Raw genomic sequence first — 15,551 nt, forward strand, 5'->3', positions numbered from 1 at the left:
ACAACGTTAGTCGTGAAATACGAAGGCGCATCATCTGTGGAAGTCGGGCCTACTACGGGCTCCAAAAGAAACTGCGGTCGAAAAAGATTCGCCACCGCACCAAATGTGTCATGTACAAGACGCTTATAAGACCGGTTGTCCTCTACGGACATGAAACATGGACAATGCTCGAGGAGGACTTGCAAGCACTCGGAGTATTCGAGAGACGGGTGCTTAGGACCATCTTTGGCGGTGTGCAAGAAGACGGTGTGTGGCGGCGAAGAATGAACCATGAGCTCGCCCAACTCTACGGCGAACCCAGTATCCAGAAGGTAGCTAAAGCCGGAAGGGTACGATGGGCAGGACATGTTGCAATAATGCCGGACAGCAACCCTGCAAAGATGGTGTTCGCTTCCGATCCGGCAGGTACGAGACGGCGTGGAGCGCAGCGAGCGAGATGGGCAGACCAGGTGCAGAACGACTTGGCGAGCGTGGGGCGTATCCGAGGATGAAGAGATGCGGCCTCGAACCGTGCATTGTGGCGTCAAATTTTTGATTCAGTGTTATCTGTTTAGATGTTAACAAAATAAATGAAATGAAATGAGATGATTATGTGCTAGAAATCGATAAAAGACCACATTGGCCACTCCTGGTACATGCAAGGTGCCCCCGGGGAATCCGCAGGAGGGGACATTTCCATTTTAACACCAAAATATACCGTGCAGCGGCTCTGTCGTCATGATTTTCCACAAAATAGATGATTATGCGCTTGAAATCGATAAATGACCACATTGGCCACTCCTGGTAAATGCAAGGTGCCCCCGGGGAATCCGCAGGAGGGGACATTTCCATTTCAGCTCCAAAATATGCCGTGCGGCGGCTCTTTTGTCATGATTTTCCACCAAACAGATGGTTATGCGCTTGAAATCGATAAGTGACCACATTGGCCACTCCTGGTACATGCAAGGTGCCCCTGGGGAACCCATATGAGAGGACATTTCCGTTTTAGCACGAAAAAATGCCGTGCGGCGTCTCTTTCGTCATGGTTTTCCACAAAATAGATGATAATGCGCTTGAATTCGATAAGTGACCACATTGGCAACGCCTGGAACCTATGAGGTGCCCCCAGGGAACCCGTAGAAGGGGACATTTCCATGTTTACACCAATATAATCCGTGCGGCGGCTTTTTTGGTGTTTTCCCATCAAACAGATGGTCATTACAGCGTCGTAGCCTGCGTGGAATAGTAAAAATGACAGTTGTGCGTGGCTTCCGTTTTGAATAGGGTTCCCCTGAAAACGCGAGTGCACTTAGTTTTGGATTACGGGAGGCTTGTCCTTAAATATTTTTTTATTCATTATTGAAAACTAGGCTGCCTCCCCTCTAAGTCCTTAGGTATTTTACAATGTTATGAAAACTCATATGTGAATATGTACGTTATGTGGAAGATATTAATTTGGAAAATGTATTGGAGGTAACCACTTTCCCTTCGATGGTATATTTTAACGCTCATAGCTGCGCACACTTGACCCAGTAGTACTCATACTTGTCCCAGCAGTACTTTTTCTCAATAAAGCAATTTTAACAAAAATCTATGAATTTCATCCAGAAATCAATTATTGATACTAGTATATTTTTTTCTCTATCGACACAAGCAACAGTTTTTAAAATAGTGAATCTTTGAACTGATGAGATCGTAAAAACAATTTACATCAAAACTGTTGAAAATTCAAATTATAATGCAAACGACTTCTCTCTCATGTCAGATTTGCAATATCAAGTGATATAGCTCGTAGTCTGGATGGTGCATTAAGCCCATAACTTGTATGGCTTCCTATCCATCGCAAGCTGGGTTCGATTCCCAGTGCCGGGCTAGGCCATTTTCAGATTGGAAATTGTCTCGACCTCCCTGGGCATAGAAGTATCATCGTGTTAGCCTCATGATATACGAATGCAAAAATGGTAACTTGGCTTAAAAACCTCGCAGTTAATAACTGTGGATGTGCTTAATGAACACTAAGCTGCGAGGCGGCTCTGTCCTGCAGTGTGGGGATGTAATACCAATAAGAAGAAGATTTACTAATCTCAACAAAAATGCAACGAAAAACTCCCACCTTTTTATTTTGGGTTTGCTGCGTTGCCAACGAGTCTAGAATAAAAATATGAGATTAGTGATCTGGAGATAATAAGTGTGGTGCTCTCAAAACTGCGAGTTTCAACAATATCGGCCATTATAGTGTATCTTTGTGTAGTTCATATATTCCATGAAATGATGTATGTACTACCTTCATACCACACCCTCCTATAATTGGTTACCTATTGGTTATATTTCGTTCTGCAACCCGCAAGCGCCCATAAGACACACTCTCGCAAAATATCTTCGAGCAAGCTACCCGTTGATTGAGAAGAATTATATAATCAAAAATCGCATGGATTCATGCACAATTTTCTCCGCACACAACCAACTCAACACAGTCCGAGGACTTGACTCGAAAAAGCATTTTTGCAACTGCACTTCTTCCTCAGTTCGCTCCCGATATGGCTTGTTTTCGAACAAAATCGATTTTCTGCTTGACGCATTCTGTGCAGAAGCGGGGATGCTTCGAGCACAGAATCATTACGTGAGCGGCAAAATTATCATCACCTCACCATCCGTGATCGTGATGAATCTGTCTGAGCTGAAATGGAATCAAATCGATTGCCGCATCATTAGCACCCTGAGTCAGCTACGGCCACGGCGAAGTTGTGGGCGTTATACAAATATTGAGCTCAGGCTGGGGCTGCGCTGTGGTTCATTGTCAAGGTTACCACACCACCGAATCGTGCGGCGCGATCTCAGACTTCTTTGCGGATTGTGATCATTAGTTATCCGGCTGCGCATCAGATCACTGTGGGCCATGGACCAATAACTTTCGAAAAATTGTTTGTAGGAAAGAGATTGCAATTATATTGTAATTGATATAACCATGAATCATAATAGTATTAAGTGATGATTTTTTTTAAATATTGTTGATTTTCTTCTTGATTTCTATCAAGTGATCAGCTGCTGGTTGATTTAGATTTGTACGGTAAAAAATAGTAAATTAAGAGTTGATCTGAAAACCATACGTTATCATTCTTCGAAAGCCTTCGCCCATAAGCATTCAATATTCTTCAAGAAGTTTACTCATTTAATCTAAATCAAAGATATTTAAGTAATAATAATATATAATATTTGTCTGAATGCTTGTCGATTTGAAATTAGGACACACAAATTTTACACAACTGTAAATTAAGCGAATATCAATAAATTAGTTTGTGTCAGAACGATTTTGAACCCCTGCTCCTGCACGATGCTTATTTTACTAAATCATCTGTTCAGCCCATAGCCGCCAATAGGACAGCAAAGGATAGGGATGAAAGTTGATCGACCACTTCGCAGGTCGAAGATCAGGTTTTGTTCGTCTACTTTTCTACAATTTTCGGTTTCAAGTTTTTCTTCTTGTTTTTATTTCGAGAGTGGTACTTATGAATCATACTCACAACATTTTGTTGACTATCAACAACAAAAACACTGGACCACTTGAGAGGGTTCGAAAGGGTGCCATCGCTTGGACCACCGAGCGATGGGTCAGTTATCTGAGCACCGGCTTTGCGGCAGCCGACAGTCAACGCGAAGATGTTGATCAAATTGATGATGGTGTTCATCATCATTACCATGGTTTGGGGGTGTTGGTACGAACGATGCTCTGGTAAATATTCAGCCACATATCGTGGAAGCTTTTTCGGCTAGCGGTTGAGTTTTTTACACTTTGCCACACTTCGTAAACATACCGACGTCGGGAGATATCGTACGATCACGCGTGAGTGGAGGCACGTAGGTTTATACAGTTGCACATTCAATATAGGGGGAATGACGGCTTTGGCAGGTTTTGTTCTATTATTGGCAGGGGGTTTTTTATGACTGACTAGGCTCAAATTTGGCCTAAACATTCTTTGCATATCAAAGAATATTGTGGCCAAATTTCATAAAATTCGGTCGACAAAACCCCCCTGCCAATAATAGAACAAAACCTGCCAAAGCCGTATTTCCCCCTATCTTAATGGTAAACAGTTATACTAAAGTTATCTTTCGAGCAATTCCAATCATTATTAGAAAAATTGCATTAACATAGAAACGTTTTATTAAATATATAAAGATATTCCAAGTATTCAAGCTTAGTTGAAATAAATTTTGTCATTATAGACTTAAAGTAGAATGATGCAATCTATGATCTGAATAAATTGAAATCCCTTTCGTATCGTAAATTACGTAACGATATTTTAAAACGTAGTTTCTGTCTTTAAAGCGGTACGCTTTAAACCAAACAAAAATAGTCACTCACCAAAATATGGCTACGAGTGAAATTAGGTAGACCTGAAATAAACCCTTCTAATTAGAACCTTATCTAACCCTTTTTAAAAAACTTGCTTCTTCTATGAAGGAGTATCAATATCTATTTCACAGATACGTCCTCCAACTTCTATAGTTGTTTTGAACAATTTTTAATATTATAGTGACCTGAGGACTATAGTCCTCTGATGTCTTTTTTTTTAACTCAAATGCCTTTCGGTTATTGAATCTTGATTGTCGTACTGTCTTGGTATTATTTAAGATTTAAATTATTTTCAGTTTTTCTTAGTTCTTCGATTCCATTTTGATGGAACAAGAAAATGGTTCGAAAGATCCTATTCTTGCTAACAAATCAGCTTTTTCATGACTTTCAATTTCATATGGCTTGCTTCGACGCGCTGTTGAAGGAGAAGTAAGTGCATATAAGTGAGGGTTCAAGATTAAACATTTCGCGGTCTTTACTACGGACAACTCCTTACCATCTACGCGAAAAGTTTTCCGGGGCACTTGCACTCAAACTTCGATAACTACGTCAAGCAAAACCTGTAGGCAACTCTCCGTCGGCGCACAGATGGGTACAAATCCATCCTCTATCAATCACTATCGTGCTGTGGAGGCTTGTCTGAATCACTCATCAGTGGATTATTTAGCCCACGACAAGGCAATCCTAAGTACCCTGGATGATATGGGCATCAGCAATTTAGAAGAAGAGCTGCAGGAAGTAGGCGTCAAGTTGAGCCATTTTTTAAGATCGACTCAATATGAACAAATACAGGGGTTAGACAAAAAGGTTAAGATAGGCAAAATTTTGTCAAAGTTCAAATCAGCATAACTTTGCGTAGAGTGAACCGATTTTGGTGGAACCGGGACCATCGGACGCGGAAACTCTTCTAGTGTACTGTTCCTAAGCAAAACCTGAGATTGTCCCTTGGCCACCGGAGATGTTTCGGGTTTGTTGAGGGTATGTGAAAAATGCATTTTTCTTCTGCTTGTCATTTTATATGACGTTCACTGCCGTCATGTTTCTTGCTTCCCCCAGAAAATAGAACTAATATGCTGACCAATGCTGGCTGCAGATCGAAGATCCGTTGGGTATACGCAGAGATATGGTCATTTTCGTGCGGCCAAACGGTGCGGAATTGGCCATATATCCTAAACAAATGTCACTTTCGCAGAACACCCGGAACCTGTTACAAATTGGCCAGAGAGTCTTACAGTCCTCAAAATGTATCTTCAATAATGATCCTATATTCATCGTCTTGGGAAAACATGAATTTTGACACCCATATATGCATGGTTCCAGATGGTGCCGAAACCGGCCCCTCCTGGAAGGCCCTTGGAACCTGCTCTAAGGGTGGCAGTGGACACTATCATTCTGGAAATGTTTCTGTAATCATCGTCTCGCAAGGCCATGAAGTTAGGTACTCATATTCGCATTATTCCGATCTGTTATCATTTCATAATGTTCCCGGGACCGTTTTTACGGAAATGGCCATATCTCTGCGTAGTTTTGATGGATTCTCAATCTACAGCCACCATTGGTCGGCATATTAGTTCTAGTTTTTGGAGAAAGCATAAAACACGATGAAAGTAAACGTCACATAAAATGACAAGCAGTGGAAAAAATGCATTTTGAATATACCCTTGAAAAATCCGGAACATCTCTGGTGGTCAAGGACCAACCTCAGGTTTTTCAAAGGAGCAGTATACTAGAAGAGTGTCCGCTTCTGATGGTCCTAGTTTTATCAAATTAATCGGATTATTCTACGCAAAGTTATGCTGATTTGAATTTCGACATAATTTTTCGTATCTCAACCTTTTTGTCTAACCCCTGTAGATCCGCAACCAGCTGTACTTGACTCATTTTCTAAAGTATCAACTACGATAATGTAGAGCATTTAGTATCCAAACCAGAGCTTAAAATATTCATCTTCATGAAGCAACTTCGGTCCGAATTTCGACAAACATCGCATGATTATTCAAAACATAGAATGACATAGTCAGACGACTGCTCCACAAACTCATTCATTCGACTGTCACTGAGTGTGCTTACTATGTGCATAAAAAACATAATTAGCATTGTTTATATTGTTTCGTTCTCGGTGAAAGTGCCTCGCTGATGAAAATCGGATGCAGTTCTATGTGATTAATTACTTTAATCATTAAAAACGTGTTCAAAATTCAGATAATTTGTCAATATGTATAATGTGCACAAATATTTAATGACTAATATTCAACCGAATATTGACAGTTCAGAGCCGGCAATGAATGTGTCAGGAAGTGAACTGACAAGTGAAGAAAGGAGGGCTTCACCAAAAAGTTTCGATTATTTTACACTCTGATCCAAACCCATGCACCGCAAAGGTACGCAGTGGGCCAACTGCCTGAGCTGCAACAGAAACCATGGGGTCCTCCACCTGGGTGGCTTGAGGACCCTCGACAAAATTTATGAATTGTGACCAAGAAAACTCGATGAAAAGCCGGTCCTGTCCGAAGCCAGCTGAATTTATTCAGTTGCGCAAGCAAGCATCGTGGAATTGCCCAAATAAAAAACTAAAGAACAACGGCGCCTCCACCTCCTGGTGGATTGCCTCAGGCCAACAACTAACGTCTCCAAGATGCAGAAGTTGCTAGTGCAAATTAAGCAATTAATCATTCGCTATAACAGTTGCCCTCAAGATCCTTACACGATGTTTATGATGGAAACGCAACTCTTACCAAACGAGCACTTCATTCCATCATTCTACTCGTTTGGATCATCGACCAAACCGTAGGTGGAGCAGCCAGTAAGAACACTCTCGGACTTCCGATAATCCAATATCAAAGTTGTCTGCGTCGAGCTAGCATTTCCTGGCTACCCCATCGTATATATCCCAATTCGTTACATCAAATGGTTGACCCGCCGGAAACAGAAATTTGTCGTTGCTGTGAAATGCCTAGCCTTCGATCTGGGGTGATTCCCGGAACAACAGGAATGACAGCTGAAGACTTCCAAGCCGGGTAGCATGTTACCCATGATCCCAAAGCACCAAAAGTTTTATCATAAACCGATTCGAGTCAGCGGGGACATCGTGCAAACAACTGTTCTGTCTATCCTCCGAATACATTTCGGTACTGTTTATTTTCTTGAAGGTTATCTGCGAGAATCATACCAGCAATGCGTTTATTATCCTGCGCACTGATCAACGCCACTCAGAAGTCCATCCATTAGCAATTGCGGAAGAAATTGACGACGTGCTTTTAATCATTGATGTCGCCGACGAGAAACAATTGAATATATGATCCATTCAATAATATGATGATTATTATGTTGATGTTGTTTGCGAATATTTTGAATATATGTGTAATTATATGACATTCAACACGATTAATATGTATCATGAAATATCTTTTTAGCAAAAATATACAATTTTCACATGGCCCGGCGTATTCATATACCTGGAACAAGATGCACATTTCAGAACAACCTTTCAAATAGATCCATTTTAAATGTTTTCGAATGGTTTTTTAATGAGAAATTTAAAGTGCACCCCAATCGGGTTGCCCGCCAGAGTGACGTAAGACTACGCAGCTGTTATGTTATGGATGTTATTAGTAGTAGCAAAATGCGTTGTTTAGAGGTTGGCAATGAATGATCGAATACTGAGTATGTCAATTGTTTGCATCACTGAACAAACGACTGAAACCTCAAGTGAAAATTTCTCACAAGATTACAATTTTTGGATTTGTTGATGTTAGTAATTGAAAATAATTAACTTTAACTAACACAATAACAGTTGAAAGATGTTCTTATTTTGATAAATTCACTTTTTTAATTTTTATCTTTTGCGCGTTTACAGAGTTTGTTGTTGCAATCCAATAAACTAGGTCTGATATTTTTCTAACAATGAGCCTTTTCGAACATTAACAGCAACAAAATATTTGAATCTAGCAAAAAACAAACAACTTTCTGCCGCTGAATGGTTACTGGCGCTAACGCAGCGAATCAGTGGCGTAGCCAGAAAATTGGTCTGGGGGGGTTTTCTGAACATTTTTTTTTGGAAAAAAAAAGTTTCTTGGGGGGGGGGGTTATGTCCAAAACCACCCCCGTGGCTACGCCACTGCAGCAAATACATTTTCATTGCCGACGGCCATCACCGCTACCGACGCTATCGACGCTAAAAAAAACTGCTATAAAGAACTACCTACGCGACGACATCATTTCTATAAAATTTTCTGTCACTATACATTTTTTTTCTCAAATTATCTTTCTTTCGATAAAATTGGTGGAACCGATCTACACTTTCTTAAACTATCTGTGTTATGTTGACTGATACACCGTAAATACAAAATGTGATAGTTTATAATTCATACGAGACATATTTGAGCTATATTTGTATGAGTAGGTGTAAGAAAAATCCATGAAAATGTCATTTGAAATCTTTTAAAAAGTTTAAATATTTTGTTAAAGAAAGAAATAATTGAAAAATTGCTTTGTAATAGAGCTATTAGAATAGTTGATTGTTTTTTTTTCCGTATGTGTGACAGCTGTGCTCCCAAAGAACATGTTGTTCCTGTTCAACGCTTGGAGAGAAATCAGCAGAGATTAAATTTGCTCGGAACTGTCATTTTCAATTTGAATATCAAACATTTATTTTCCCAGCAGCTGTTCTAGATTCATTTTTTATACCAGTCAACTGTTCAAAACTCATAACTGGTATAACGCTCATTTCTTTTTCCTGGAGATTTGAACCACGAATGAATCAAGAGATTCAAATATTTTTCAATTGTTTTGGTGTATGAATGCATCATTTTATCTACGGAATAATCTATCTTGTTATTACAGCGCCTTTCTTGGCAGCAACATAATTATTTTATTTTATTAAAAATTTTAAAAACATGAATGGAACACTGCTGGAGAAACTAGCGAGTTTGTTCTATTTTGCTCCAAATTCAAACTAGGATTGTGATCAAAAATTTGGAATGAAACAGAATCACTACTGATTTCACTCTTATATAATCAATCGACAAAGAGGATATTGATTTACAGTGGCTGTACACTGATCGTTGTAATATAGAAACCATTATTAAGCCTTTTGATGAATTTGTTACGTACTTTGTTCATAATATTGGCAATCTCATAACTCAATATTTCCATTTGTAGAGAACAGTCGTCCTTTATCTATATAATAAAAATGAAATGGTCTGTGTTCGTATCCGCATAACTCGAAAACGACTGGATGGATTTTCTTCATTCCTTCAGCAAATACGTTAGTTATCGTTTCCGACGGGTTTATATGAAACTTCCTCATGCGAAAGTTCCGAGTAAGGTTGTGCAAATCGTGAAAAACTAAAATCAGGATTCATATGGAAATTTCACATACGCATTTTCGCCTACTATGCAGGACAACGTCTGCCGGGTCGACTAGTAAGGAATAAAAAAAAAAAAAATCATTGAAAGAAAACGAAATTCTGTTGATATGCGATGTTTTAGAAAATGATTTATTTTTTATTCAAAACGCCGCACAGGAATATCATTGGAATCAATCTCAAGCAACAATTCACTCATCTGAAATTTACTACGAGAAAGACAATGAACTCGCAAATGTTAGCTTTATTATCATATCAAAAGTAATGAGTCACGATACAGTAGCAGTTCAGTTGTTCATCTCAAGAATGATAGATTTTATGGAACGAACGACAAAACGAGACAAACGACACATTTTGCTAAAGTTTGTTTTTTGTCTGATGGGGCAGCAGCACTATATAAAAATAAGAAAAACTTTGCTAGTTTGTGTCGATTCCAGTCAAACCATGGATTAAGAGCAGAATGGCATTTTTTTTCCAACGTCCCGTGGAAAAGGTCCATGTGATGCTATTGGTGGCACTCTCAAGTGAATGGCGAAGATAGCAAGTATTGCTAGAGATTATGCGAATACCATAACAACACTACGAGAGCTATATATCTGAGCCGTTAAATAAACACATTACAATATCACGAAGATAAATTTCTATTACATATCCATTGAGCAGTACACCAAAATGTCGGAGGAGTTATATAATAACGCCAAAACAATATCTGGCACTCAGATATTCCACAGTTTTGTGCCTGTTCCAGTTGAAAAGTTAGAGGTAAAAAGATATTCTATTTCAGATGATCTAACAAATATTCTCACCTTGATTTCAGAAAATTAAAAATAGCACATATGAAAATAGCTTTAAGATAAAGATTATATTCATGTGACGTTAAAATAAATAATTGAATAAATTTAAGTGAAAAAAATAAAAAAAATAAAAAATAAAAATAAAATAAGTGAAATTTGATACATATTAAGACTATACATTTTATTTCCCTCCCTGATTTTGTCAAACAACTTGTAAAATAGTTAATTAATATAATATTTGTACAAAGATATAAACCCTTTTCATATTGGGTTCTCGATTCATAAAAATACATTAGGCTGTTAAATCAAACAAAACGCCATAATAAATAGAGCTTCATTGGATTCTGCGATGATTAGAATTTTTACTGTTAGAATTTTGGAAAAAAGGACACTGGAAAGAACTTCTATTCGGCCAAGAAAAAGTTTCATTGAAATGCCAGTTGCTAATGCCAATATAATAAGAATTGGCGCGAAATCCGTCAATGTCATCTTCAATTTTCGATCTACTGTTTTACAAATGAATACGAATGTGCTTAACAATATGTACTGCATTACAAATTATTGTTTGCTCACATGAAATATATCACTGCCCATATCTGTGGGATAGCTTCTCTGAAATTCTATATATTATCATATATATTATATATCATATACAGGGGTTAGACAAAAAGGTAGAGATAGGCAAAATTTTGTCGAAGTTCAAATCAGCATAACTTTGCGTAGAATGATCCGATTTTGATGAAACTGGGACCTTCGGACGCGGAAACTCTTCTAGTATATTGTCCCCATGCAAAACCTCAGATTGGCCCTTGGCCGCCGGAGATTTCTTCTGCTTGTCGTTTTATCTGACGTTTACTGCCATGTTTTATACTCTCTCTGGAAACAAGAACTTATATGCTGACCAATGCTTTGTTAGGTATACGCAAAGATATAGCCATTTTCGTAAAATCGGTACAGGATTGGCCATGCACCCTGAACAAATGTCACTTTCGCAGAACACCCGGAACCTTTTACAAATTGGCCAGAGAGTCTTACAGTCAGCATAATGTATCTTTAATAAAGATCCTATATTCATCGTCTTGGGAAAACATGAATTTTGACACCCATATATGCATAGTTCCATACAGTGCCAAAACCGGCCCCTCCTGGAAGGCCCTTGGAACCTGCTATAAGGGTGGCAGTAAACACTATCATTCTGGAAATGTTTCTTTAATAATCGTCTCGCAAAGCCATGAAGATAGATATGGCCATATCTCTGTGTAGTTTTGATGAATTATCGATCTACAGCCACCATTGTCCGGCATATTAGTTCTAGTTTTTGGAAAAAGCATAAAACATGATGAAAGTTAACGTCGCATAATATGACAAGCATGGAAAAAATGTATCTTGAACATACCTTAGGTTTTGCAGGGGGGCAGTATACTAGAAAAGCGCCCGGTTCTAATGGTACTAATTTCTTCGAAATCGGATTATTGTACGCAAAGTTATGATGATTTGAATTTAGATGGACATAATTTTGCCTATCTCAACCTTCTTGTCTAACCCCTATATATATATATATATATATATATATATATATATATATATATATATATATATATATATATATATATATATATATGAATCATGATTATTGTCCAAAATATGACTAAAGTTGATCATTTCTACATATTCATAAAGATTCTAATTGATGTTATTATTGTTGATTTAAGCCTTCTGAAATAAGCATATCAGTTGAAAGTTAGAAAATTGTAAAAAAAATTTAAAAAATGGGGATCTGAAGTAGCCGAAATGGTCGTTTTGCATTTGGCCGGGAAAAAGTGTCATTTGGCTGAACTGGTCATTTTTCCGAAAAAGTCCGGACAAACAGAAAAAAAACCCTGATTAATCCACCTAGCGGTAATAGTGCCTTTCTCGTGCATTATAAAAATAGTATTTTGGCCATTACTCTTGAGCCCATAGTCCGATCTGGCCAATTTTCAATAGGAAACAATAGTAGAGTATCCTGCGTCGAATGCAACTTGTTGTGAGAATTGGTTAAGGACATGTGCCTGAAAAATGAGTGACATTTTTTACTCAATTTTTCTGTAAAAAAGGTGGTATTTTGGCCATAACTTCTGAGCCCATAGTCCGATCTGACCAATTTTCAATAGGAAACAATGGCAGAGTGTCCTGCGTCGAATGCAACTTATTGCGAGTAAATCGGTTAAGGATAAGTGCCTTAAAATGAGTGACATTTTTGGGTGGGTGCACAGACACACACACACATACACACACACACACACACACACACACACACACACACACACACACACACACACACACACACACACACACACACACACACACACACACACACACACACACACACACACACACACACACACACACACACACACACACACACACACACACACACACATACACACAGACATCACCTCAATTCGTCGAGCTGAATCGATCGGTATATAACACTATGGGTCTCCGGAGCTTCTATAAAAAGTTTGTTTTTGGAGCGATTATATAGCCTTTACGTATACTTAGTATACGAGAAAGGCAAAAAGTATTTTGGCCATAACTTTCGATCCCATAGTCCGGTCTGGCCAATTTTCAATAGGAAACAATGAGAAACTTTTCTGCGTCGAATGCAACTTGCTGCGAGTAAATCGGTTGAGGATAAGTGCCCGAAAAATGAGTGACACTTTTCTACGTGATTATTCAGTAAAAAAAGTATTTTGGCCATAACTTCCGATCCCATAGTCCGATCTGACCAATTTTCAATAGGAAACAATGGGACATCATTCTGCGTCGAATGCAACTTGTTGCGAGTAAATCTGTTAAGGATAAGTGCCCGAAAATGAGTGACACTTTTTCACGCGATTATTCCGTAAAAAAAGTATTTTGGCCTTAACTTCCGATCCCATAGTCCGATCTGGCCAATTTTCAATAGGAAACAATGGGACAGGATTCTGCGTCGAATACAACTTGTTGCGAGCAAATCGGTTAAGGATAAATGCCTGAAAAATGAGTGACATTTTTAATCAATTTTCTACAAAAGAGGGGTATTTTGGCCGTAACTTCCGATCCCATGGTCCGATCTGACCAATTTTCAATAGGAAACAATGGTAGAGTATCCTGCGTCGAATGCAAATGAGTGTGTGACTGAGTGACAAATGAGTGAAAATGAGTGACACTTTTTGCGCAATTATTCGGTAAAAAAGTATTTTGGCCATAGCTTCCGAGCCCATAGTCCGATCTGACCAATTGGCAATATGAAACAATGAGACATTTTTCTGCGTCGAATGCAACTTGTTGTGAGCAAATCGGTTAAGTATAAATTCCCGAAAAATAAATGACACTTTTTCACGCGATTATTCCGTAAAAAAAAGTATTTTGGCCATAACTTTCGATCCCATAGTCCGGTCTGGCCAATTTTCAATAGGAAACAATGAGAAACTTTTCTGCGTCGAATGCAACTTGTTGCGAGTAAATCGGTTGAGGATAAGTGCCCGAAAAATGAGTGACACTTTTCTACGTGATTATTTAGTAAAAAGTATTTTGGCCATAACTTTCGATCCCATAGTCCGGTCTGGCCAATTTTCAATAGGAAACAATGGGACATTATTCTGCGTCGAATGCAACTTGTTGCGAGTAAATCTGTTAAGGATAAGTGCCCGAAAAATGAGTGACACTTTTTCACGCGATTATTCCGTAAAAAAAAGTATTTTGGCCTTAACTTCCGATCCCATAGTCCGATCTGGCCAATTTTCAATAGGAAATAATGGGACAGGATTCTGCGTCGAATACAACTTGTTGCGAGCAAATCGGTTAAGGATAAATGCCTGAAAAATGAGTGACATTTTTTAATCAATTTTTCTATAAAAGAGGGGTATTTTGGCCATAACTTCCGAGCCCATAGTCCGATCTGACCAATTTTCAATAGGAAACAATGGTAGAGTATCCTGCGTCGAATGCAACTTGTTGCGAGTAAATCGGTTAAGGATAAGTACCTGAAAAATGAGTGACACTTTTTTTTGGGTGGGTGCGCACAGACACACACACATACACACACACACACACACACACATACACACAGACATCATCTCAATTCGTCGAGCTGAGTCGATCGGTATATAACACTATGGGTCTCCGGGCCTTCTATAAAAAGTTTGTTTTTGGAGCGATCATATAGCCTTTACGTATACTTAGTATACGAGAAAGGCAAAAAGGACATTTTCAAGCCACATGACTCTTTCCGCCAAAAGATCCTTTCTACAACGCCAAAAGACCCTTTCTACAACGGCATTCTCGGCCAAATAATCTATTCAGTCAAACGATATATTCGGCCAAACGACTACTTCGACCAAACGGTATTTTCAGCTAAATGACATGTAGGGGCCAACAACTTTTTCGGCTAAAGTACCGGTTTCGCCAAATGTCATTTTCGGCCAAACCATTTTCGACTGAATAATCGTTTCGGACAAAAATTCAATTCGGTCAAACGGAATTCAGCTGGATGACTTTCGGCTTAACGTGCTATTCGGTCGAGTGGCATTGGAACAAATGGCTTTCTGCCAAATGACTTTCAACCAAACGACGGAAAGGGACGGTGACCACAAATCCGAAAGGTGTTTGGCCGAAACATATCGGGCTCAAAATGTTCGGCCTGACAATCACTTTTGTATACAATGGAGCTCAGTAGACCAAAAAATGCTGACAGTTTTCGAAACATTTTCACGATTAAAATGTTCAACCGTGTTCTTCTCCCATGATCTTTGTTCGCTTGAAAAATTTACAATGCGCCTCGCAGTACTTCCTGTTTCGACGGCATGTTAAGCAATGCTGGAGTGAATGTGTGTGCGACAATTCTAAGTTATATTTTCTGTGAAAGCATTATTATTCTGATTGTATTTTGTCTGATTGTATATAAAGTATTGAAGCAATTCGATTTTTTTTCGAATTTTTTATTTCTGCTGTTTTATACTTTATACTTCATAATTAGACCAAAAATGGCTTCTTGCACGAAAAATAGGATATTAAGTATTAGGAAAAACTTGA

At 38.6% G+C, this 15,551-nt stretch overlaps 1 protein-coding gene across 1 annotated transcript in view; it reads right to left on the minus strand.

The window, feature by feature from the left end:
* LOC134210902 (protein windpipe) overlaps positions 1–15,551 on the minus strand; it is a 194,500-nt gene that overhangs the window by 158,602 nt on the left and 20,347 nt on the right. The window lies entirely within an intron of this gene.

This window comes from Armigeres subalbatus, chromosome 2 (genome assembly GCF_024139115.2).
Source record: "Armigeres subalbatus isolate Guangzhou_Male chromosome 2, GZ_Asu_2, whole genome shotgun sequence".
In the NCBI taxonomy this organism is placed as follows: Eukaryota; Metazoa; Arthropoda; class Insecta; order Diptera; family Culicidae; genus Armigeres; species Armigeres subalbatus.